The sequence below is a fragment of the Equus asinus genome, chromosome 3, assembly GCF_041296235.1.
Source record: "Equus asinus isolate D_3611 breed Donkey chromosome 3, EquAss-T2T_v2, whole genome shotgun sequence".
Taxonomy (NCBI): Eukaryota; Metazoa; Chordata; class Mammalia; order Perissodactyla; family Equidae; genus Equus; species Equus asinus.
In genome coordinates, this window is record NC_091792.1 from 135,255,577 (window position 1) to 135,280,850 (window position 25,274).

Sequence of the window (25,274 nt, forward strand, 5' to 3'; positions counted from 1 at the left end):
TATTGCTTTCACAAGCAATGGAGATCATTGGGGATGCCTCCCAATTCAGTGTCTCTCTGATCTCAGAGCTGGGGCAGACTTTATACACAAGAGATCAGAAGACAACAGGTTTATTTGTAATAACTGTGTAACATTCATTCAGGGTGCATGCATAGCAGGTAAGCATCCTATTACATACATCCATGATCTGAAAATGGCTACTGGGACCCTCCTAGAGGAGGAGAATTTAAGATGCTAATGAGTTTAAGGTATCTTCAGGACACTTGGTACTGCAACAATTTGTAGGGGGTGTTGCTGTAAATGGGTAAGTTTCCTTGCAAAATAACAACATCTGCAAATGGGGACATCGTCAAACAGAACACATAATTTCTTCTCGTCTGAAAAACATCTGACAGACCATGTTAGTTGTTGATCAGATCCTCAAAAACCCTTTCTTTGCCTGGTTCCTTACTCATGTAAATACTTTAGATTTTACTTTTAATTAATCATGTTTGGTGAGAAAGGTAATCACATGACCTGTATATCATTACCTAAATCACAGTTCACTTGTGGCAGCTAATAGAATGGCAGACACGAGGGGCTTGGGACAAAGGTGCATAAATACCCACTGGGGGAGCCTATAATCTTGCCTATTCTCAGAAAATCTAATAGATTAGTTCTGAAATAGCAATGTTAACCTGAATTTTTTGAAAAGTTTTCCAATATATTTATATGAAGGTAGGCAAGAGTTCATATTTTGGGAAAAACATAATCTTGCATAAATTAAATGAGGCGGCCACTTCAACCCTACTGGGTGACTTTAGGGCCATAGCAATGTAACTGGCATTTTCATTAGTATTTTATATATGTGCGTTTTAAATGAACATGCACTGAACTAATTGAAAAAAGAGCGAGTGGATTCCACCAGGAGGCAACTTGTACTTCTTTAAAGAGTTTGACTGGAATCATAGAGTACAAAAAACTAACAGGTTGTATTCCCCAAGCCAAACACACACACACAAACACACACACACACAGTTGTTTAACTTGTTTGTGCTAGCAGCCAAATTCTGCCAAATACTTGAATAATGGACTAGCATTGCAAAAACGTGATACTTACACATGTCAGTGGATGCAAACTTCTAATGTCACGGGCATGCACTCTGAGCTCTCAGGCCAAAAGGTTTCTCATTCTTTGCTCTTCAGAGAGGTCTTTCCCAAGCAAAGCATTTGCCAGAACTCCTCTCCCCATCCACCTTCACTTTCTATCTAGCAATCGTCTTTTGCATTTCTTTCATAATCTGAGATTATCTTGTTTATATATTATTTCCTTGTTTAATGTCTGTTTCTCCTCACTAGCAAGTTTGCTTCCTAAAGGCAGAGAGCATGTTTCTTATGCACTGCTATAATCCTGGTGAGTAAATCTGCTCTGGGCTTCATATGTTATACATGATCTATAAGTATATATTGTACGCGGAATGAATGAGGGAAAAAATGTTTTAATGAATATTCTAGGATGATGTGGCTAGAGATTCACCTAAATATGTTTTCAAGAATTTTGAGAGTGGATTGAATAATGATAAAAACAGAATATTATTTGGGTAAATATAAAAGGTATTTGTTTTTTTTGTTGTTTGTTTTTAAGTTTTTATCATTTGCTTAAGTCAGAACATCAAAAGATTAGAAAATACTGTCCACTCTTCTTCCGGAATTTTATAATAATCTTGCATATCAAAGAACCCGAGAGGTCTTAAAGGAACTTTATTTAGTTTAATTAAACCAGCTTTCCCAAGTTATTTTTGACAGTTTTTGTTTGCCTCTTAATATCCTAAAGATATTTGTCGTCAAGCACGTGTTTGTGGAGTTGCCATCTCAAGCATCTTTTCTCTCTATTTTGTGATATATCTGTTATCATGATTGTGATGGGTAAATTAAAAAGATTCATTATTTCAAATTGTGTTTTATACTCAGCCTTTCTGAATCATCTTTGTGACAGGAAATTGGCATATGGAGAAGAGAGATTGGTCTGGGGCAGGGGAAATTTGCTTAGATCTACAAGTTTAATCGCCTGACTACTGTAGAGCATGGGTGACAGCGATTGCTTTTATTTCTTATAAGCAAAAAGAGCATGCATCTATCTTTGAAAATTTACTTTCATAAAAATAGACTGCATTATCTTCCTTCACCTTTGATTATTTTAACAGTCATCTTCCATAATTGGAACCTTCAAAACATGACCTCTTGGCATTGATATACTTGTGCAATTACTTCTGCGTCTTTAAGAATCGCACTTGTAAAAGTGAGTTAATAAGAGGTGGCCTGGTATTTCAGCAAGAATTTTTGTTGTTATTTTGTGGAAAGACCACATTGCTTTATGTTAAACAATTTCCTCTTACACTAGGACATGACAGTAATTCACTGGCTAAAACGTTGTGCTTTATATTATTGCAATTGAAAGAGAATTTGTGACAATACCTCCTTTTCCCTTTCAGTGCTGGTACATAATTGGGGGAAAAAATCTGTTCTTTAGTGTTTCTCTATGTAATACATTTGTCATTTCTTATTAGCTCTTCAGATTTCTATTATTTACAATTCCTTTGAGAAGCAATAAAAAAGTTTCCACAAAAACTCATTATTTCTAATTAATCCCATAATGAGACTCCAGGATGTCTGTGCTATGAAGCTCTTTTCCAAGACAATAGTGCCTTATTCTTCATTTCATTTTATAAACTGTACTTTTGAAATACCAGGACAATTGGTTTACAATACATTTTCTGTTGTTTTAATATGCAACCAACCTACCAAACACAAAATTTGATAAATTGTTCACATCTGTAAGGTCATAACTTTTTCCTTTGAATTATAAATAAGATATTTAAATTAACAGTTTGGAAATGATGCCTCTCAGCTAAACAAGCAAAACACAAAAAAACCCTTAATTTTTCTCTATCATAAACTGATACTATCTGAAATTGTTTCCGTTCTCCTGGAAATATGCAGTATTATTAGAATAAAATAAATAATCTTTTTCATGATTAGAATCTAGTCTTAAGAGAAGCACAGATCACTTGCAACTACACCTCTGATTTGCAACGTCGTTGATAATGTTTTTATTTTACCTCTCCCTTTTGACTCTTTTTGAGATTTGCTAAAAAATTAGAAATTTAAAATCAAGTAATCAGTGGAAGAGAATACTCAGGGAAAATCTGCTGCATGTAAATTGAAATGACTATTATTTAATACCAAGGACCTCACTCAAGATAGAACTTACAGAAGGGAAAATGACATTTAAATATTTTAAAGGCTTAGTCAAGACAACATATATTAAAACTGCAGGAGTTTGTATTCTTTTTTAAAGAAACCAAAATAGTTAACGTTTACATCTGTAGGCCATAGTATTCAGATTAACAACATGCAAGGTATAAGAAAAGGAAGTTGTCAGAAAACTCTTACTTCTTTGACTGAAATCTATTTTCCTGTGTATGAATGAAAACACCGTCACCTACTTCACAGGAAGGCTGTGGTGATTAAATAGAGGCATTTTACTTTAGACTCTTGACTTTGTTTCTTCATTTCCCATAAGGAAGGCCCTTTGGGTTCACACAGGATATTAGTAAATCATTTTCGATCTCACACTAAATCAGAAAATTGTTATCAAGATTCTACTATGAACCAATAAAAATACCTTCTGTTTTGTAGAGTCAACATTTTAATGTTTTTAAACATTTCTTTGTAGCTCTGATTTCTGAAAACTTTGCCAATCTGTGCTCTTTTTTTTTTAAAGATTTTTTCTTTTCTTTTTCCTTTTTCTCCCCAAAGCCCCCCAGTACATAGTTGTATATTCTTCGTTGTGGGTCCTTCTAGTTGTGGTATGTGGGACGCTGCCTCAACGTGGTTTGATGAGCAGTGCCATGTCCGCGCCCAGGATTCGAACCAACAAAACACTGGGCCGCCTGCAGCGGAGCGCGCGAACTTAACCACTCGGCCACAGGGCCAGCCCCCAATCTGTGCTCTTTTTGTAAAAACCTTTCCCATTCACAAGGTCTTTCTTAAGAAATGGTAAGGAAATCTAGAAACAATATTGCAGATCCTCAGCCATCACAGAGTATACTCACACTACTTTGAAAAATTATTACTTTTTATTTTATTTTTTTTTCCTTTTTCTCCCCAAAGCCCCCTAGTACATAGTTGTATATTCTTAGTTGTGGGTCCTTCTAGTTGTGGCGTGTGGGATGCTGCCTCAGCGTGGTTTGATGAGCAGTGCCATGTCTACGCCTAGGATTTGAACTGATGAAACACTGGGCCGCCTGCAGCGGAGCACGTGAACTTAACCACTCGGCCACGGGGCAAGCCCCGAAAAGTTATTACTTTTATACAAATAAATATATATTTAAATAAAAGGATAATGTGACCATGTTTAACTTTTCTTTGCATAAACGAGTACATATGATGTCTTCCATCCCTATCCTAGGAAGCCTTTTACCGACTATTGCCATCATACCAGGAATGACATATGGTGACAAAGATGCTCTCCTTGACTAAATTTTAGTCATATTCCTCTAAGCACTTGTCTCAACTAGGTCTCGACCATGGGCTTCAGTGTCCTGCCTCGTTGGACCTGTGTGAGATAGAAAATACATATGTTGATCTCTGGCCCTAGTTCCCGGCACAGAGCTCGTAAAATCCCTGTACTTTCCTAAGTGATAAGAACACTAGGACCATCACTTGTTTTAATATTTGGTCATTGACCCAGTTCCTGAGACAGGGCTCCTGAAACCCTTGTAATTTCCTGGGTGATAGGGGTGTCTCTTTTTCTAAGGTGACTTTGTGTGTGCTCTTGGATAGCTCATGGATGAGGGCTGGGCACTGGAAAGAACAAACCATGTTGAGAAGGTTGGGATTTTCAGCCTTTCTTCTATTCTCTTGAGAAAGGAAAAGGGCTGAAGATGGAGTTAGTGATTGATCATGCCTACATGATGAAGCCTCTGTAAAAGTCCCAATTGTACAAGGTTAGGAGAGCTTCCAGGTTGGCAAATACATTGATGCCTGAAGGGTGACTTACCCCATCTGCATGGGGACAGAAGCTCCTGAGCCCTGGACCCTCCCAGACCTCGCCCTACATATCTCTTCATTTGGCTATTTATCTGCATCTTTTATCATATCCTTTAACGAACTGGTAAACGTAAGTTAGTGTTTCCCTGAGTTCTCTGAGCTGTTCTAGCAAATTAATTGAGCCCGAGGAAGAGATCATGGGAACCACTGATTGGTATCCAAATCTGACAGAAGTTGCGGGTAACTAGGGACCTACTACCTGCAATTGGCATCTGAAGTGGAATAGGAGCAGTTTTGTGGGACTCTGCACTTATCCTGTGGGATCTGACACCATGTCCAGGTAGACAGTGTTAGAATTGAATTAATCTGTAGGATGCCCAGCTGGTGTTGCAGAGAATTGCTTGTTGTAGGGAAAAGCCTGCACAAATTTGGTGACTAGAAGTGTCAGACATGAGGTGTCCTGAGTGAGTGTGGTGTCAGTGTGAGAGTAAAGGAGCCATGCAGAAAGGAAAGACAGAGTAAGGAAGAACTGGGTTTTTCCCTACTCAGGAAAGCTGAGTTTTCTCAGCTCAGCCTACGTCGATAGCCCAGTTTTAGCAAGAATGCTGCAAAGTCAGTTTAGAGAGGATCACCCACCCTTGATATCTGATCACCCTCAATATCTGGTAAAAGTTCTCATCCCCCAGGTGATATCTGATCACCCTAGCCTGCCTTCAGCTAGAATCCTGTTAGATAAGTTTAGCAAGAATACCCTTTACCCGTGATGTCTCCTCTGTGTAGTTTTCCATCCATTGACCGGTAGGCATCCTTAAACCTCCTCGTCTATAGTCTCCACTTGTTTTTGTTGTATTCAGAATTGAGCCCAGCTCAATACTTCCTGAATAAAATCTGTTTTTACTGCTTAACTACTGTTCAGCTCTGGTTTTCTTTAACAATAGACAGATAAAAACAAGGCTTGATTAACTGAAATAGAAAAAAGTACTTAGCTTCAGTTATCTTTACTTACCTAGGTAAGAGAATATCACCTAATGATCTAGAAAATGGGCTGATTCTAATTCTCAAGGTAATTTTGATTGAATTTGCTTATGTCACTTTCTGAAAACTTATGTGTATATTTTCTTAGCCTCACCAAACAACATAACGATAAAAAATGGAATACAACATCTGTCTTGTAATAAATCTTATCCTGTTGGGAAATTCAAATAATATTACAGTCACAATAATGAAAGGCATGATGGAACTTGTTGATATGTAGTATCTTTATCATCTCCAGGTCATTTATTAACTGCTCTAATGTTCCCATAGTTATGCTATGCTAGACAGTTTTAGAATGAAAATTAAATGGACACTTTTTTATACTGAAGGATTACATGTATTAAAAATACCAATATTATCTCATTGCTAAAAATGAAAGTAGTCATACATACGTATTAACATAATCTAAATCCCCTCCAAACTAAGTTATGGCTTGGTATTTAATATCTCATAGCTCCCTGTATTTCCCATTCTTAATGTTCATCACAGTTTGGAAATCTACGTGGATGGGTTCATTGTTTGTTTACTCCATGTGCTCTATTCCCTGCCACACAGACATGTAAACCCGGAAAGGGCAGAGGTGCTGTCATTCATTCTTGTTTATTGTAGGCAAACTTCTAACACTTAGCTTTATGTCTAGTGCACAGGAGGCAATCAATATTTGTTGAATGGATAACTGAATAAATCTGCTTGATCTTAAACTCTGTAAGGGTGAGGACTTTGTTCAATTTGTTCAACAAAGTATGCCTGGTAACTGTTGCTGTACTTGGAACACAGATGAATGAAAGAAAGAAAAAGAGAGAAAGAAAGGGAGGGGAGGAGAAAGGAAGTAAAGTAGGAAGAAAAAAATGTTGGAATTAAAAACTGGATAGAATCTGCAAATTTATATATTCTCCTCAGCTTTCATGGAGAATTATAGCTAAATCATCTCTAAAATATACACACTATCTGTATTTTTCTATATAAATAGAATATGACCATACTAAAATTTATCCCTAATTTGATAAAATGAAAGTATGTTACAAAATTATCTTTGTAATTATCGAATATTTATTTAAGATAAACCTGTGTGCAAGAAAAACAAGACTAAAAGTGGTTAGAAGATCGTTCTAGAAGCACTTGTCTAGTAAGAGGTGAGCCAGGGCTAAAAGTCATGTCCGTTAGACAACACATTTCTCTTCCTAACCAACTATATTCATAATCAGCCTGCATAACACTTCCAATTCCATCCATCTAGGAAGAACCAGACATAAAATATTATTTGTTAGAGGTAACATCTCTAAAAAGGAGAATATATTATATTGCACATAAACTAGAGGTTTAAAATTTTATGCTAATTAATTCCTCGTTCCCCTGAGCACATACTATGTACCAGGCACCATTCTATATGAGCTAGAAATCAAAGGGAATAGAGCAGACAAAAATCCCAGTCATCTTAGAGATGCCAGTTCTACTGAGGAATTACATGTATTATCAAATATTACAAATGTTTAACAAGCATTCAATGAAAACAGTGAATAAACACACACACATTTCCCTCTCTCCCTCTCTCTGTCTTCTCTCTCTCTCTCTCCCCTCAACACATACACACACACACAAGTTTACCACTTCCCTCTACACTTTCTTCATTCTCTTCCTCAGGCTGCTCAAAGCTCATCAACATTAAGAGCTGGATGTAGATCTGTACATACTTTTTTGGTGCATATGGACACCTCAGATCACATGCAAGCATGTTATATGCTGCTTCTTAAAAGAACATCAGCCATTATTGAAAAGGCAGATATGTCTTTTGGCTTTCTACTTATTACTTAAGCCTTTTTGCGTTTTAATATTAAGCCATATTTACATACAATAAAATTCACCCTTTTTAGCATTTTACATGTTTTGAAAAATGTATATGGGTAGTAACCACCACCATAATCAAGGTGTCAGTTTTATCACCAGCAAAATACCCCTTATGTCCCTGAGTAGCCAACTCTTCCCTTACCCAAAACTGTGCCAATCACTCATCTGTTTGTGTCTCTATACTTGCCTTTGCAAAAATGTCATACAAATGGAATTGTACACATGTAATTATCCATGTGGGTATTCAATAAATATTAGCTATTACTGCCATATATCATATGTCACTGGATTTAAGCAGATAATGATTATAGGATTTTTTTTTTAGTTTAACACTAGGAAAGAAAATTTTAAAAATTAAATTTTGACATAATGCTTTCTTGTTAGTTATAAGACAAATGACTATGATGCTAAAATGTGAAAAAAAATGTGATTTTGAATCATTGAATTATTGTATTATTGTTCTTTGTTCCCAGAATACTGTGATCATTCCATATACATGCTCAGCACTATCATCACTTAAAATTTCACATCGTGGTCTTTCCTTCAGGTCAAAAGATACAGATCTGATTCCTTCTTTTTAATTGACGAATACATACTTAAGTACAAATAGCCCTCACTTTATTCAGCCATTCCTATATTAATATTCAAGTTCTTTGAAATTTCATGTTACTATAATCCATGCTGCAATCAAAATAATTGTCTATATAGTCTTATTTCCTAGTGCTTTTCTTCTATATAAATTATCACCAGAAGAGAGTTTGTTGTGCAAGGTTATATGCATTTTAAATTTCCAGAGAAATTTCTAATTTATTTTCCAAAATACTTTCGCAATTCACACACCCAGCTATAATATAGAAAAAATGCCTATTTATCTAAATTCTCTTTGTATATAGTTGCTTTTTAAAATTTCTGTGAAAAATGGCATTTCATTTCTTCTTTAACAGTTTTTATGTCTACTAGGAAATTGCATTTTGATTTTGATGTTGATTCTAAGGAAAGGACTTAAAAGTAAGTAAACACTTGCTTATTGAGATCATGCATAGCAACTATAAGAGTAAGAAAAATAAGAGACAAAGAAAATATCAAGACTCTAATATTAAAGAGGATAAAAACCTATACCTCTCTGAAAATATTTGAATGAAATATAGTAACTCAAATTTCTTTATGAGTGGGATGAGGAGAAAACTGTATATATGCAAGATCCTCTAGGTCCGGATAACTGGAAACTTTCAAGACTGAAATATTATAAATACTTATAAACATAGGAATTATTTTCATTTCAATGATGTGCTAGCTTTTCAATTCAATTTCATCTAAATACTAAATAAACCAGATTTACAAAATATATTTTTGAAATGTAGTTTGTGCAAGTCTGCATTAAAAAATGCACACACAAGAATTTCCTGAAAAGTTTCTCCATTCCCATCTGTCCTCATTTAATTCTATTTATGTTTTGAGATTCACTACTATCTTTTCCATGAAGGCAATACTCTACTCCATCTGCATGAAACAGATGACTAGTCATATTGAATAGTCCCGATCTACTTTAGTGTAACGCACTAGGAAAATAGTATCTGAATATTCAGTATTTGTGAGGTCACCTTCAGACTCAAGAACTTTTATTAAGCAATTTAGGGGGAAATAGTATTTTCATATCTACTTCTCTCCTGCTCCTATCAAGATATTAAAATAATCATTGTGCTTTGTGGGGAAAAAAATGATATTTTCATTAGCTGACATTTTTCCATGACTATTTGGAGACTTTTTGACAAGAGAATTAAAATGTGCCCAAATGTGCCATGTGAATATTGCCTAAGGATGTCAACAAGGGCTATCATGTCTTATAGGAACTGAAAATTAAAGAAAACTTAAGAGAATGAAGGCAGAGAAATCAACAAAATCCTGGAGGTAAAACCCATAAAGACGGGGTATAGAGTCAGGATTTTGTGGACTTGACAATGTCACAAGTCATTTTAAAGTTAAAAGAGCGGTGGAATCAGGACTCAATGCTTTTAACACCTATAAACTTAGTATTAACTAAAAAAATAGTAGACTATAATTTGGTATACTTTTTAACGCTCTGTTCCTTGATTCTAGAATCCTTCTTGTAAAGAGAGATACTCAGGAAATATTTCTGACATTAATTAATAAACAAATTCAAGTTTGCTTCTATGTTAATAGGGTAATATATGAATGACAGAAAGCTACACGAGCTTCCTACCCCCTGCTTTTCTCAGGTAACACAGTTTGAAGTCTTACAGATCAGTATATATCAATCTTCTTTTCCTTTGTAGTGACTGAATAACATTCCATATTATAAATGGCCCATAATTTATAGGAATTTGAATGTATTGGTTGTTTCTATTCTTATGATCTTTAAAATCTTTCAGTAAATATCCTTCTATATACCTCGTTTCATAAATTATTAAGCAATGTTTATATATGTGTATATGTAATTTGCATTTCTAGAAGTATATATAAATATATAATACATATTATATTATATGATATGTAAATACATTATATATTTATAACAAATATAAATATATAAATTTGTAAGTATGATATATATGTGCAAAATTATTGAGGCTATGTGTACTTTAATGTTAAATGGATTGATAAATTTCCTTCCCCAGAGACTGGCCAATATATATTCCCATTATCCTCATACTGAGAAATGTCTGTTCTTCTTCTTCTCTTCTAGGACACGATTCTTCTTCAACACTTACATTTATTACGAAACTGGGTAACACTGATGCAAATTTAAAATAGCTTTTTGTGCTGTTCTAGGCTCTTTAATGCCCTGGTTCCTACCTTTGGATATCCCACCATCTAAGCTTATCTTTCCTACCTACCTCTCCTATTGTAACAAAGCAGATCAAATTATATTTTCTTATGTATCTCCTGTGCTTATAATTCTGCAGTGATTTCCTGTTTAACTTAATTCAAAATCCAAAACTGTTTCCAAGGCCTCTGCCTAATTCTCTAAAATCATCTGTCATTTTCCCACTTAATCACTACAATAAAGCCAGACTGGTCTTCCATAAGTCCCTGGGACACTATTTTTGACAGCTCTTCAATTTGCCATATACTATTTCTTTTAGCAAGAATATCTTGTTCCCCATTCCTCAACTTGCAGGCTCCTTGTGGTCCTTCACATAACTGGATAAGTATCTATTTTTTTTTTCAAATAGACTTTTGGTGACACCCTATTTTAATTTAGATTTTCCTCTATAGCACCGCCTGAATCAAGCACTGGGATGTAGGCAGTTGATTTTGGAGGTGATCTCAGGAAATAAAACGGGAAAAATGGGCAAAGAAAGAGAACAGAAGAAATACAGTAAAATGTACATTACCAATCAATCAGCCAAAACTCAATTGATTAGCAACTCTGAGAAAATGTATGAGACATACCTCAGATTCATTCCATGAAATGGTGAGGAAGCTAGAGCATAATCTAATAACTTCTATCTCTCATTGGTGAAGGGAAGTCTTCCATATTTAAGAGTTTCATTTGAATGCAGCTGTTCAAGTTAACATTGTGATGGAAAAAGCTCTATGACAGAATTAAGAGAAACACAGAGTCTTGAAAGGGCAAAGTGACGTGCTGAAAACTTACTTCATTTACAACTATAGGTGAACACGGACAAGCTTATGGGACACAGTGTGGAACGTGAATAAGGCCTACTGCAGTTCAGCCCTTGAACAACACAGACTTGTGCTTCACGTGGAGTCCAACCCGGTACAATGCTTCAGGATGATTGGCAACCACAATCCCCAAAGATGAGTGAAATAGGTAGTTAGTGAAACAAGTTATCTAGAATCCCTTCTGCTACAACTCAGACCAAGGCCATAATTGATATTAATACTTTTGTCTCTACTTCTCATTATAGATTTTTTTCAACCTAGGCTAGCACATTTGCTGGGTGCACAGCTGTGCCCTCTTTTTGAGGTAATGTCAGCAATTCATTTATAGCATACTAAGGGTGTGATAAGTATTAGATAATCAAGAAAAGGTAGCGAATAAATCATGGGAAGAATTAATCTGTAATTCTGGAGAAAGTTCTGGCTTAGAGGTAAAAAGTATACGTAATTAGGTTCATATAAAGAATTTAAAGCATGGGAGTTGAACAATATAGGAGTAATGAGGGGGCTGGCCCAGTGGCACAGCAGTTAAGTGCACACCTTCTGCTTTGGCGGCCCGGGGTTCACTGGTTTGGATCCCAGGTGCGGACATGGCACTGCTTGTCAAGCCATGCTGTGGCAGGCATCCCACATATAAAGTGGAGGAAGATGGACACGGATGTTTGCTAAGAGCCAGTCTTCCTCAGCAAAAAGAGGAGGATTGACAGCAGATGTTAGCTCAGGTCTAAGCTTCCTCAAAAAAAAAAAACATAGGAGTAATGAAAGTAGGAAAACATCCCCAGTACTAAGACATAGGGCACCCTAGCACTTCTGGTTTGATCCTGTGAGAATGAATTGTCAATGAGATTAGAAAGAAAGCAGTGAGTTTGATGTTCTGAATGCCCAGTAAAGAAAGATTTTCATGAAACAATACCCATTGGATTTCAGCAACATGGAAATAATAACTTTGAAAAAAGAAAATATAGCAGCACAGTCAGAGAGAAAACTCTGACTAGGTTGCATTCAAAATAGAAGAAAGATAACCAGATTTGGAGATATCTTGCATAGAAGAGTTCATCAAAGAGTTTTACGGTAGAGAAATGAAGAGATATTTGAAGCAAGCAGTGGAGTCAGGAAAGGTTTTGTTTGTTTTTGTTTTTTTTTAAGGAATTTTATTGGGATTATAATGGTTTATAGCATTGCATAATTTGGGGTTTACATTATCGTTTATCAATTCCTTAATACACCTCATCGTGTTCACCCCTAGTAGTATAATTTTTATCCATCACCATACATATGTGCCCCATTGCCTCTTTTGTCCACCCCTCAATCTCCATCACCTAGTGATAACCACCATTAGTGGTAACCACGAAGCTGTTCTCTTTATCCATGTATTTGTTATCTTCCACATATGTGTGAAATCATACAGTATTTGTCTTTCTGTCTCTGGCTTATTTTGCTTAACATCACACCCTCCAGTTCCATCCATGTTGTTGCAAATACAAATTGGAGTACATTAGACTAAAAAGCTTCTGCAAAGCAAAGAAAATCATGAACTAAACGGAAAGACAACCCACCAACTGGGAGAAAATATTCACAAATCATTTATGAGACAAGGAGTTGATCTCCAAATATATAAAGAACTCATACAACTCAACAAAAAAACCCCAAACAACCCGATCAAAAAATAGTCAGAGAAAATGAATAGACATTTTTCCAAGGAAGATATACAGATGGCCAACAGACATATGAAAAGATGCTCAACATTACTAATTATTAGGGAAATGCAAGTCAAAACTACAATGAGATATCACCTTACACCAGTCAGAGTGGCTATAATTGCCAAGACAAAAACCAAAAAATGTTGAAGAGGATGTGGAGAAAAAGGAACCCTCACACACTGCTGGTGGGAGTACAAACTGGTGCAGCCACTATGGGGATCAGTATGGAGATTTCTCAAAAAATTAAAAATAGAAATTTTATATGCTTCAGCTATTCCACTACTGGGTATTTATCCAAAGAACTTGAAATCGATGATCCAAAGAGATTTATGCACCCCTGTGTTCATTGCAGCACAATTCACAATAGCCAGGATGTGGAAACAACCCAAGTGTCCTTCTACAGATGAATGGATAAAGAAAACGTGGTATGTATACACCATGGCATACTGTTTGTTTTTGTTTTTAATGTTGGCTAAATGGAAGAGTGCTTGAATGCTGAAGGGATTGCTCTAGTGGAGAGGGAAAAGTTGGTGAAGGAGGATACAAAAGGAGAAACTGCTGGAGTAATCGCTTTAGGAACAAGTAGGGTGATATCTAGTGAACTAGTTGAGTGTTTCACCCTTGAGAGGCATTCAGATAGTCCAACTATAGTAATAGGCAACAGATCCAGGTAGGTGTCCAGATGTGGTCACTGTACCTTTTGGAATTTGTCTTCTTATTTATTTTATGCTGTCAATGAATTAGGAAGCAAAGACATCAAGTGAGAGTAAGGATGAGGGAAATAGTGTTGGCAATTTGAGGGGAAATTAGAAGATAAAAATGAATATTCTAGAAGAGAGAGAGTGATAGATCATGTAATGTTGTAGGATGTACAGAAACATTAGGGGCCTACTTATTATTACTGATCATTAATGAAATGGAAACTGTATCCACATTTGTTCCCTTCTTTCCTCTAGCTACATTTAACTCCTGCCAAAGAGAGTAGGAGAACTGTTTTATCAAAGTTTTGTCCCCTCAAATGAATATAGTGAAATTAAAGAGGGGAATGGAATGCAAGATGAAAATGATACACAATGGAATTTAGCCTGTGTAAAGGCAGAAATAAAGCAATGAAGATAATGAAAGAGTGAAAAATGGGCACATCGATGTCTTGTAAGTCCTGAAGTCTTGATGGAGCATGAAACTTGTAGAAGTCAGGAGACGAAAAGGAATGATCCAGAATAATAGTTTCTGAGGGCTTTAAACTATTCTTGAAATTGGTACTGTGGAGGTTTTGCAGTTACTGGTATCCAACACCATCTGCGGTATGACTAGAGAAGTAAGTGGTCAATTTTCATATATCTCTACCAGTAGAATATTAGCGATGATAGGATGGGAAAAAATCTGATTTTTCATCTTTTTATATAAATATATATATAACCATTGTATTCCTTAAAATCCTAGTACACTGTAAGGTCTCAATGTAAAAAAGATATTCAGTGAATGAATAAATAAAAGAATTCATGCACCATTATAAGCGTCAAAGCTGATTAATATTAACTTAAATTTCACTCTCTTTTCTCACTGAGAAAACTTTTAATCACAGAATGTGTAACTTTTATTACAGTGTCAATGTTTTATAGACAAAATCCATCAGAGACACATGAATAGGCACCATGGGGAAACATGGTATGTTTCCTAAGAGGATGTTAGCAAGAACCTAATATAGGATTTGAGTTTTTGTGGTGTGGTCTGGGCGATAGTATAAAGAAGTAGAAGTTTGCTCTAGATTAGATGCTGTTAAAAAGTAGGAATAACTCTATGATTGGGTATTTTAATAATTCTTATCTATACAGTGACAGACTGGCAGCAGGACAAAGCTGTAATTGGTAAAGAAGTAGTAGACATTTATTTTGACCAAGAGAATGGATTGTTGTTATATTGTTAGTGGCAAATGCACTTGTTTTTGTGTATGCTTAGAAAAAATTAAGAAATGGCCTTGCTTTGTCTCAGTTTGTTGTGGTCTCAGAGTAATCTTATCTGAGGTTGGTATTTTGTGTGATTGTTTATGTCTGATGGGACAATAACATGGCTTAGCTCTCAGTGTTAGGCCAGCTTCTCAATGCCAGGGCTGCTCCTTTTTTTCTTCTTCTTTCTCTTTCAAAAGTAGCTAATAATGGGGCTGGCCCCGTGGCCAAGTGGTTAAGTCCGCACGCTCTGCTGCAGGCAGCTCAGTGTTTCCTCAGTTCGAATCCTGGGCGCGGACATGGCACCACTCATCAAGCCATGCTGAGGCAGCATCCCACATGCCACAACTAGAAGGACCCACAACTAAGAATATACAACTATGTACCGGGGGGCTTTGGGGAGAAAAAGGAAAAAAATAAAAAATTTAAAAAAAAACAGCTGATAATATTCCATCAATAGGATTTCTCTTAATATTTCAATTATAATAAGTATGTTACATAAGGTAGATAACTTTGACTGATAGGAGTCTACTAAAGACTATTTTAATGGATGCTAAAAGAATACCTTAGAAAATAATTTATTTAAAAGATAGTGAGATTTCAATGAGTGGAAAAATATAAGCAGCATATTTGTAAATACATAAAGCATGGAAAAGGCAAGGTGTTTGTGCCTATTAGTGTTTGCTGTTCCTTTCAGATGGTTCTTTTTTTTTTTTTCCTTAAAGATTGACACCTGGGCTAACAACTGTTGCCAATCTTTTTTTTTTTTTCTGCTTCATCTCCCCAACCCCCCTGCCCCCGACCCCGTACATAGTTGTATATCTTAGTTGCAGGTCCTTCTAGTTGTGGGATCAGATGTTTCTTAACGAAGCTGTATTTACAGACAAGATGGCTTTTCAAATCTATCCATTTTTTTTAATTTATCTATTTTTTTTCCTAATCAGGGATAATTCCCTACTCGTTTGCAATAGGAAACGCATGCTTCATTGCTGTTTTGTCCCTGGCCCTCCTTTCCTAGTTCTTTCTTTCCTAACTGCAACTTTCCATTGTGGGTCAGTCAATTCGCTATTATCTTTTTAAAATACTCTTTTTCCTGGAAAAAGAGACATTATAAAAATACCATTACTTTTATCTGTTTTAAAATTAGTTCAAAAATAATTTTCGAAGTGTCTGGTTCATAATCTTATGTCTCCTTGAAGTTAAGACATTATTTTCTTATGTGTACAGTACAAATGGATAATTATATGTGTGTATGTATGAAGGGTGTGTATGGAAGTACATTTTTACTTTTTATTGTGGCATGCTTCACTAGTCCAATTAAAATTTATGCCTGTTGAATCTGAACAATTTTGTGTCTATCACTCAAACTAGACTTAAAGTAAAATTAATCCACCAGCAACTCGATCAGTCTAAACAATTTATAGAAGAAGCCTTCATCGGAATATTGATTTATTCTACCAATTCACTTAGTTCTAGAAAATTATACCTGGTCTTATATAGAAGGCAAAAAATATAAGTTATCACACTAATGACCCCTCTGAATATCTCACATTTGGTTAACAATTAGCTGAGGAAAATTTAAAGAATGATATATGCTAATTTGCAGTTTTGGAGACAGAACTTCTTTCTGTAGAATATTTATTTAAAATAACTTTCAGATTATCATTGTCTTCTTCTAAGGTGATTAATACTGTCTCTTCAGTGCAAAGGTGTTCATCGAATTTTCACCTCTTTCTTTTCATCATATTTTCTCATTCTGATCCTCAACAACTTTAATTTAGACCCTGTTAGTCAGTTTTAGTGGTTTCCATGATTATATATACGTAAGATGATACACAAAATTATCCAAAGCCTTAGAGAAATCAATGCCTATCTCTAACATAGTAATTTGCAATAATAGATTTTAAAAAAACTACCTGGGGTTTACAGTCTATTCGATGATATTAAATAACATGTCTCTCTCTCTTTTTCTTTTTCCCCGATTGGGAAAGGAGACTTAGGGTTGGGGGTGGAGAATACAAACAGAAGTATAAATAAGTAAACTCATCTCTTTGAGGAATACTAGTATCAGAATTATTTTGCTTTCTTTATGCTCTCTTTGGCCTCATGTTTCTCTTCATCAGCCATTCCCTCTAAACATGGTGTGGTTCTCAGCTTGCTAAGGTTAAGTATATAAAGGAATGCACGGGAAAAATTATAGCAAGGCAATAACTTAAATTAATATCGAACTGTCTTCTAATAGCACGAAGTCTGTTTATTCCAGTATAAAAGCTTCCACAATGGGAAGATTCATAATCTATTGCCCAGAAGGGAGGAAGGAAAGAAAGAAGGAAAGAAGGAGGAAAGGAAAGGAGAAAAGAAGACAAATATTCTTGCATAGCAACTTGAGAAAATTCACATACTTATTCCTCCAGGTCAAAAATTATCATTATTAATATTTTAATGGCAGATGTTATATAAAAATTAGCAGAGAAATCAGCATTTGACATGTCATTAACAAAATGCCAGTGAATATAAAGTCAAAACATGCTATCATCCAAGGAAAATTATTATAGATTCTCATGTTTTGTGGTTGTATAACTGTCAGTACTACAAAGAATGTGTTGCTATTTAAGTTTTATTTGGAACTGATTATGCTGATATGGCTAAATAATCCATGGAGAGGTAGTAAATTTATGAAGTGCATATTTTTGAACCGTAAATTACAAACTTGTTTTAAAGAGATGACTGAAAAAGGGAAAAAATATTTTTATATAATTTTATTTTGCATCTGTGCTCACTATAGGACAAATGTACAAAAAATTATGGTAAAGAAAAAAATCATGGGGCCAGCCTGGTGGCATAGCACTTAAGTTTGCAAGCTCTGCTTCGGCAGCCTGGGGTTCGCTGGTTTGGACCCCAGGCATGGACCTAGATACCGTTTATCAAGCCATCCTGTGGCAGGTGTCTCACATATAAAATAGAGGAAGATGGGCATGGATGTTAGCTCAGGACCAATCTTCCTCAAAACCAAACAAACAAAATCATTAAGATTTTGAATTTTAAAAGTTTTTTGTATAAAGTGAAGACCTGATTTCGAATTTTTTAAAAGATAACAGATCAGTCCTCTAGCCATCATTCATTGAGTGTCTTTATGAACAGATTCATGTTTTGCAACATTAATTTTAATTAATACATCCCATTCTATGTGCCATTAATCTAACTTTCCATTTGTGCAACAGAACCATAATATTTTAAGAAATGAGAATGTATAATACTCAATATTTAGAAAGGAAACATTTCTTTTTTAAGTTTATTTTTTTCTAAATTTTTAGTCATTCTCATATGCCCAACAAATACTTGGAATTGGTTTATATAGTCAAAAAATTTTAAGATATTTGCTTAAAGACATTTGTTTTGGATTAATATTTGCAAAATCTCTCCATTTTTTGGCAAAAAAATGAGTTTAGTCAGTTTGCTATTTTCTTAATATAAGTATTATATTTCTTATTTATAGTTACTTTTGCATTTTAGGTTTTTATTAAGTTGTGATCTAAATTGGATTCTTTACCCCTACTATATTTTCTAAACAGTAATTGGATGAAAGACAGTTACTAATTTTTAATATCCACCATATAACAATTCATTAAATGTTATTATTGAGGTAAGTAATTTTCATAGATCATCTGTTTTTACAATATTTTTTCAATAACTGTCTTTTCTATATATCCAAAACTTTCAGAGCAAGGAAAATGATCTATTTCTTGAAAATTGCTATAAATTCAAATTTTTTTCATGCTTTTTTATTAATATTCATGAAAAGATTTACTTTTTACAAGAGTTCTATCCTTTTTTTTTATATTTTAAAATTAGGATAACTTTCAAAGTATATATATTTCATGTTTTAAAATGTTCCCCATGTTGATTCTCTTTTCTCCTTTTCCTTTTTAATTTCTAGAATACATGATTTTTTTCCTTTATATCATTTTAAAGATATGCTTAATTTTATTCTTATAATTAGTTTAAGGACTTGATTTTTATTACTTGCTCCTGTTTTATTAATTAAAAAAATTTTATTCAGGAACAAATGCTAATAAATGTTTTGCTTTTGAATGAAAATATTTTATCTTGTAGGCTTTTTCATTGAAAAATATCTCCACATTCAGACTTTATAAATGTTACAACTTCTGATTTATTTTATTTAATTTCTTATTTGAACTGATACATTTTAAGACTTTTAAAAAATTATCACATAATTGAGGATTACTGATTTAATTTGTATTATTAATTTATAGATGTACTGAATTAAGAATATAGTACAAGTGCAGTTTATGATTTAGAAATTCACTGAAAATTTCTCTATGCTCTGTATACGATCACTATTTTTGTAATTATTATTGTTTGGCAAATTTTCCTTGGAGATCTGAAAGAAGATGTATTCTCCATTTGTAGAATATAAAATCAGTTGTATCAGTATTTGTAGTTTGTTGATAACAGTTTATGAGTGTGTGTATGTGTGTTTAATCTCTAGATTATAAATTCTTTACTCAATTACACACAGAGCCAACACTAACAAACCTTTAACAGAATGGCTAGAAATTTTAACTCCTTTAACTGGTAAGAGGCAAAGTTGAGGGTTTTTTTTTGTTTTTTTGAGGAAGATTAGCCCTGAGCTAACATCTGCTGCCAATCCTCCTCTTTTTGCTGAGGAAGACTAGCCCTGAGCTAACATCCGTGTCCATCTTCCTCTACTATATATGTGGGACGCCTACCACAGCATGGCTTGCCATGAGGTGCCATGTCCGCCCCTGGGATCCAAACCTGCGAACTCCAGGCCACCGAAGCTGAATGTGCGCACTTAACCTCTGAGCCACCAGGCCCGCCCCTTGGGTTTTAATTATTGAGATTTTGGTTACAGAACTGTCACTTAGCTATGTTTACTGATTGTTATTTTCACCTAAATCTCATCTTCTATGGAAATGATGCTTTAAAGACTTAGAAAGTTCTTATACTAGAGTGGCAGTACAATGCACTAGGAATACAGAAGATACAGGTTCTAAATGCCTCACTCTTTGATCTACTGGTTCCTCAACTGCAAATCATACAGGATCATTTCTGTTTAAGTGCTTTGAAAGAAATAAAGAGCTTTAGAGTTAAGCACGTATTGTCTTACTGAAAAATGAAACTGATAGAATTGATAGATACACAGATGAATTTATCACTGCCAAAGCAGTGATATATTCAGGTAGTCAAATACTGTTCAAATTTAAGGTACAATTTCTTCTTTCAAATTTTCCCAGTTCAATTTTATCGTGAGTAACTAAATTTGACTTTCTCTAAGTGAAAAAAACCCTACAATTAACGGAAATACTTAAAAAGTTCTTACTTGATCTTCTAATTATTGACTATTAGCATCACAACTTAAGAATTTAAATATACGATGTAAGATGAAATCTCACCTATGCCTGTTTTCTTTTCGCAGATAATGCTGTGAACTGTAGTCCGAAGGGAAATAAGTTGTGAATAGGAAGACTGGCGAATGACATTTTCCTCCATTAATTCTGCATTCCTCATTTCACTCCGTGTTACCCCCTCAGGCTGGAGTCCCAATATGAGCCTTGTCACAATCTGTACCTGTCACCTCAACTGAGCGAACAACTTTCCAATATGTTCCTGGCAGCAGGATTTCAACCCCGTGGGAGGATTTGGGAACGGCCTCTTGATTGACGCTTCAAATATCTCTCATCACCTCCGTCGTGCTTTCAATCTTGCAGAAGAACGCAGGTGTCCCAAGACGGGATATTGTTAACTATTTCTGAGCCGATTTGTTTTTAATTTGAAAAAAAAAATTGAAAAAAATGCTTTTTTTCTAAAACATATAATGTAACTTCAGAACAATTGAAATATTAAAATTTATTCCAATCCTATTATATAATTGATTAGTTCCCTTTCTATAGATATGCTACTTCTAATGTTCACAGCAAAACATTGTTGTAAAGATGAATAACACAAACTTGTAGGCTTACACGTACTTATTTAATAGCCTTATATTTTACATAATTTTAAAATTAAATTTATAACAGAGAAGACCAGGTTTTTTGTAAGATTTGCCTATATTTCCTTTCTCTTATTTCTCTGAATATTACTAACTATGTCTGTGGGAGATTCTCAATTACTTAAGCACTTAATAAACATTAGATGTTTATAAGATAAAAATTAAAATATCTCACTATTAAATCACATCATTGATGTATATTGACACTTTAGTATCTGTCTTAAAATTTCTCTTATTATAAATACAAGGAAACGGAACAATATGTATGGACCCAAGTATGCTATAAGAGTTGTGAATGATAATATCATGACAAAGAGTGTTGATGAAGATTGAACAGCCTTGAAACATCATTCACATCATCTTGATTTATTTTATAATGTGAGGTTTATTTCAGGTTGACTTATGAAAGTACTCTATAGATTTTCCGCTTTCTACGAATTCACCTTCAAGCACTTGATCACTCAGAAAGGTCATCAATATCAATCAATCAACCAATCCAATAAAGTAAGTGAAGTTATATAAATAAAAATTTCTAATTTACATATTTATTTATAGTAAAGAAAAATATATTTAAAGCAACTACATGTCAAACTTTAAATTATGTAATATATTCAAAATAAACATATTTATTACACAACAACTAATAATTTCAACAATGATATAAGAGGTAATGGGTTTCCTTAGCTATTAGCAACACAACAAAATATTGGAGATGGGGCCTCCCGGTGGTGCAGCAGTTAAGTTCCCATGTTCCACTTTGGTGGCCCTGTGTTCGCTGGTTCGGACCCTGGGTGCAGACATGGCACTCCTTGGCAAGCCATGCTGTGGCAGGCATCCCACATATAAAGTAGAGGAAGATGGGCATGGATGTTAGCTCAAGGCCAGTCTTCCTCAGCAAAAAGAGGAGGATTGGCAGCAGTTAGCTCAGGGTTAATCTTCCTCAAAAAAAAAAAAAATTGGAGAACATCTGTATTTTATATATTCCTTAAGATCAAGCATATAGATAAAATTGATATATTTAATTTAAAAACAAATTCAATGTGCTGCAAACTGCACACTTAACATTAAGATAAATAACAATAAAATTTTTTATTTTTCAAAGTGTCATTCAAGTGTTATATATCATCATTTTAACAAATCCAGTGTCAGAATATTGCTCACAAGGAAGGAAGTAAAAGAGAGGAAGATAAAAAGAAATTATAGCCTTCTTTGTAATATTTAAGATGACTTAGAAAAAATAAGATATAGGCTTTGAATTTCATTGTGAATATAACTTGACATAAGCACCATTTTGTCCTTCCTTACTCTATAATACTCTGAAATCTGACCCCCAGGAAGATGTCAGCAGAGACCAATAGACCTGTGAGGCTGCCTTCCAGTCAATGATTGTAATGATTCCATTCTAAAGACCAGAGCTTGATTACTACAGTAAAATTAGTGATGGGAAGAATTGTCTTTGACAACCTGTGTCCCTCATATTATAGACAAACTTGTTTCGAAGCACATTTTTCAAGATTTTAACATGCAATCCTCTAGTTTCATGCTTGGAGTTCTGTCTCCTACAATTTCCATATAAAGATTATTTTTTTAAGTCCACTTAGGAACATTGTTCCAGATAATGAACACGTACACACAATCTGACCTGCTATTGCTTTGATATTTATATAAGGTTATATACCTTATATAACATTATATAACAACATAGCATTATGGGAAAAGAAATATTTTTCATAGGCCAGTCTGCATTAGCATTAGAAATGGAAGGTGGCTAATAGGTGAGAGTGGAGGCATATCTAAACAATTTGAAAGCAAAATGCATGCTGAGAAGCTCCACATATTTAATCATATAATTATTGTTTTAAAGGGTTATGGAACAGGAAAATAAAAGACTTAGCAAATGCTTACTACTTTGTGCTATTTCAAACTTGGTAAATTTTGAATACTTGGAAAAAGTGTTCAGAAATGAGCCTGTAATACAAATATAACATAAGATATTTGTTTTCCCTTTTAATCCTCCAAGGGCTTTTATTTCTCATTTTTTTGATATTATTTCCTAAGCCAACCTAGCACTCTGGGTTCAAAAGTTAAACCATCATGGGTGGTACTTTTTGAATTAAAGAATTAATGTTAATATCACAAATGAGCATTCTAATGGGCTGTGCCAGTTTCATGAAAGTCTTCAGAAAACTGAGGCTGCACCTTCTATTTGGACTGATCGCAATACGGTCACCCTCATCTAATGAGTGGAGAATTCCACGGAGTCCTGACAATAGCTTATGGGATGATTCAGGTTGCATGAGATGATTCCTGGGTACAAGAAATAGTAGGTAATTGGGCAAGTGGTGGACTGTGGCAGCTGAAAAGAAGTAAAAGAGCTGGCAGCTTCAAACACATGAGCTGATTTTAGTGACAAACAACAAAAGAGAAAGGATTTCCTACAGGGACTTGAAAGATGCCAAAATAGTCTACAGACATCAATGGAAAGTCTAGTACAGTGTTTTCTCCTTTTAAGCTAGTGAAATAAAATAAAAGTGAACTGGATGTTTCAATCTCCCAGATTTCTACTGTATTTTCATTTGGAAAGATTCCAAGTTATACCATAAAAACAGAAGCAAAGGGTAAAAATGGAAGACCTTAAGACACTTTCTTTATTGGCCATATTCATTTCATTCTGATCTGAGTCTCAGGCTCTTTTCTTTGATACTTGGAAGAGTACCTAATTTAAACAGCTCATAATGCTGACAGTGACCTGCTTTATATTTTTGTTATACAATGCCTTTCTTTCTATGGAGTAAATGGTAAATAACTCTTAGAAAAATGAGAAAACTGTTGGCCCACATTTTTAAAATAGGAGAGAAAGAGAGGGAAAGAGCAAGAGGAAGGAAGGAAGGAGGAGAGGAAGAGAGGAAAGAGGCAGGCAGGGAGAGAGGGAGGAAGGAAAATAATTTAGCTTTTGAAGGCAAAAGGAACAAGTCTCACATGTATTTTTGGTGCACTATATTTGAGATGAGAAGTGTGAATAGAAACAAGGAAGAAAAATATAAAACTGAAACCTTAGAGATACAATGAGAACAATTAAAGCATTAGCCTTCTTTCTAACCAATTTTCTATTGGTCTTACAAAATATTTGAATATATATAGTTTTCCTAATTGCATATAAACATATACACTTGCTAATTGTATAATTATAAGTATGAGGCAACATGGCATACATATATATTACATATAATTATACATATTACATATAATACATATAATTACATAATTATACATATTACATATAATTACATATTGCATATAATTACATATAATATATACACATGCTACATATAATACATAATACATATATTACATATATAAAAGTGATATTTATGTATACATTTATAATATTTATATGTATTTACATAAACATATATGTAAATATATATTTGACATAAACAGCAATTAGAAAAACTTCATTTGCTTTTGGATTCAAACTTATTTCTTTAGAGAGTCACAGCAAATAGTCAAAACAAATGTGTCTCCTGTCATTTCTATCTAGGGTGATATTATGATCAGGTAGACATTAGGGTCATTTCTTCTGTGACGAGGTAGGATCAAGTGAAGTTCAAAGTCGTTTCAAGCGACATATAATAGGTTCAATTTCCAGTCCCGTTAACACTTTTTAGAGGAATGAAATATAGTATACAAAAGATGGGATGTGAAATTAAGCTCTTTCAGTTGCTAGTAGTACAACTGCAGGAGTGTAAATTAGCAATTCTATGATTAATTTTTTAATCTATGAACCTATAATAATTCTTACTCTGTAAAGTTATGAGCAATACATGTAACAAAATGTGTAATTGTTTTAGAATTAGCAGGTGTCCAGTCAAACATAATGACAGATTATCCAAAGGAAGAAAACTAAACTGGTTGCTTCCAGGACGATGGAACAGAAAGTAGATTAATATTTCCGGAGTGTCTATGCAAGAGAGGGAGGGGATGTGGCTGGTCAAGAAGGCATTAGTAAAGGTATGAAGGGTCTTCCATGCCATGCTA

The 25,274-nt window shown here is 34.4% G+C and overlaps 1 long non-coding RNA gene across 8 annotated transcripts in view; it reads right to left on the minus strand.

The window, feature by feature from the left end:
* LOC139044881 (uncharacterized) overlaps positions 1-20,998 on the minus strand; it is a 123,243-nt gene extending 102,245 nt beyond the window's left edge. For 6 of the 8 annotated variants that reach the window (XR_011502286.1, XR_011502281.1, XR_011502282.1 and 3 more), the window contains exons 1-2: positions 20,641-20,998; positions 11,326-11,467 (exon numbers count right to left, since the gene is read on the minus strand). This is a non-coding gene — a long non-coding RNA (uncharacterized lncRNA). The remainder of the gene's footprint in view (positions 1-11,325; positions 11,468-20,640) is intronic. The other 2 variants (XR_011502284.1, XR_011502280.1) reach the window with 1 other exon arrangement.
* Positions 20,999-25,274: the final 4,276 nt, after the last annotated feature.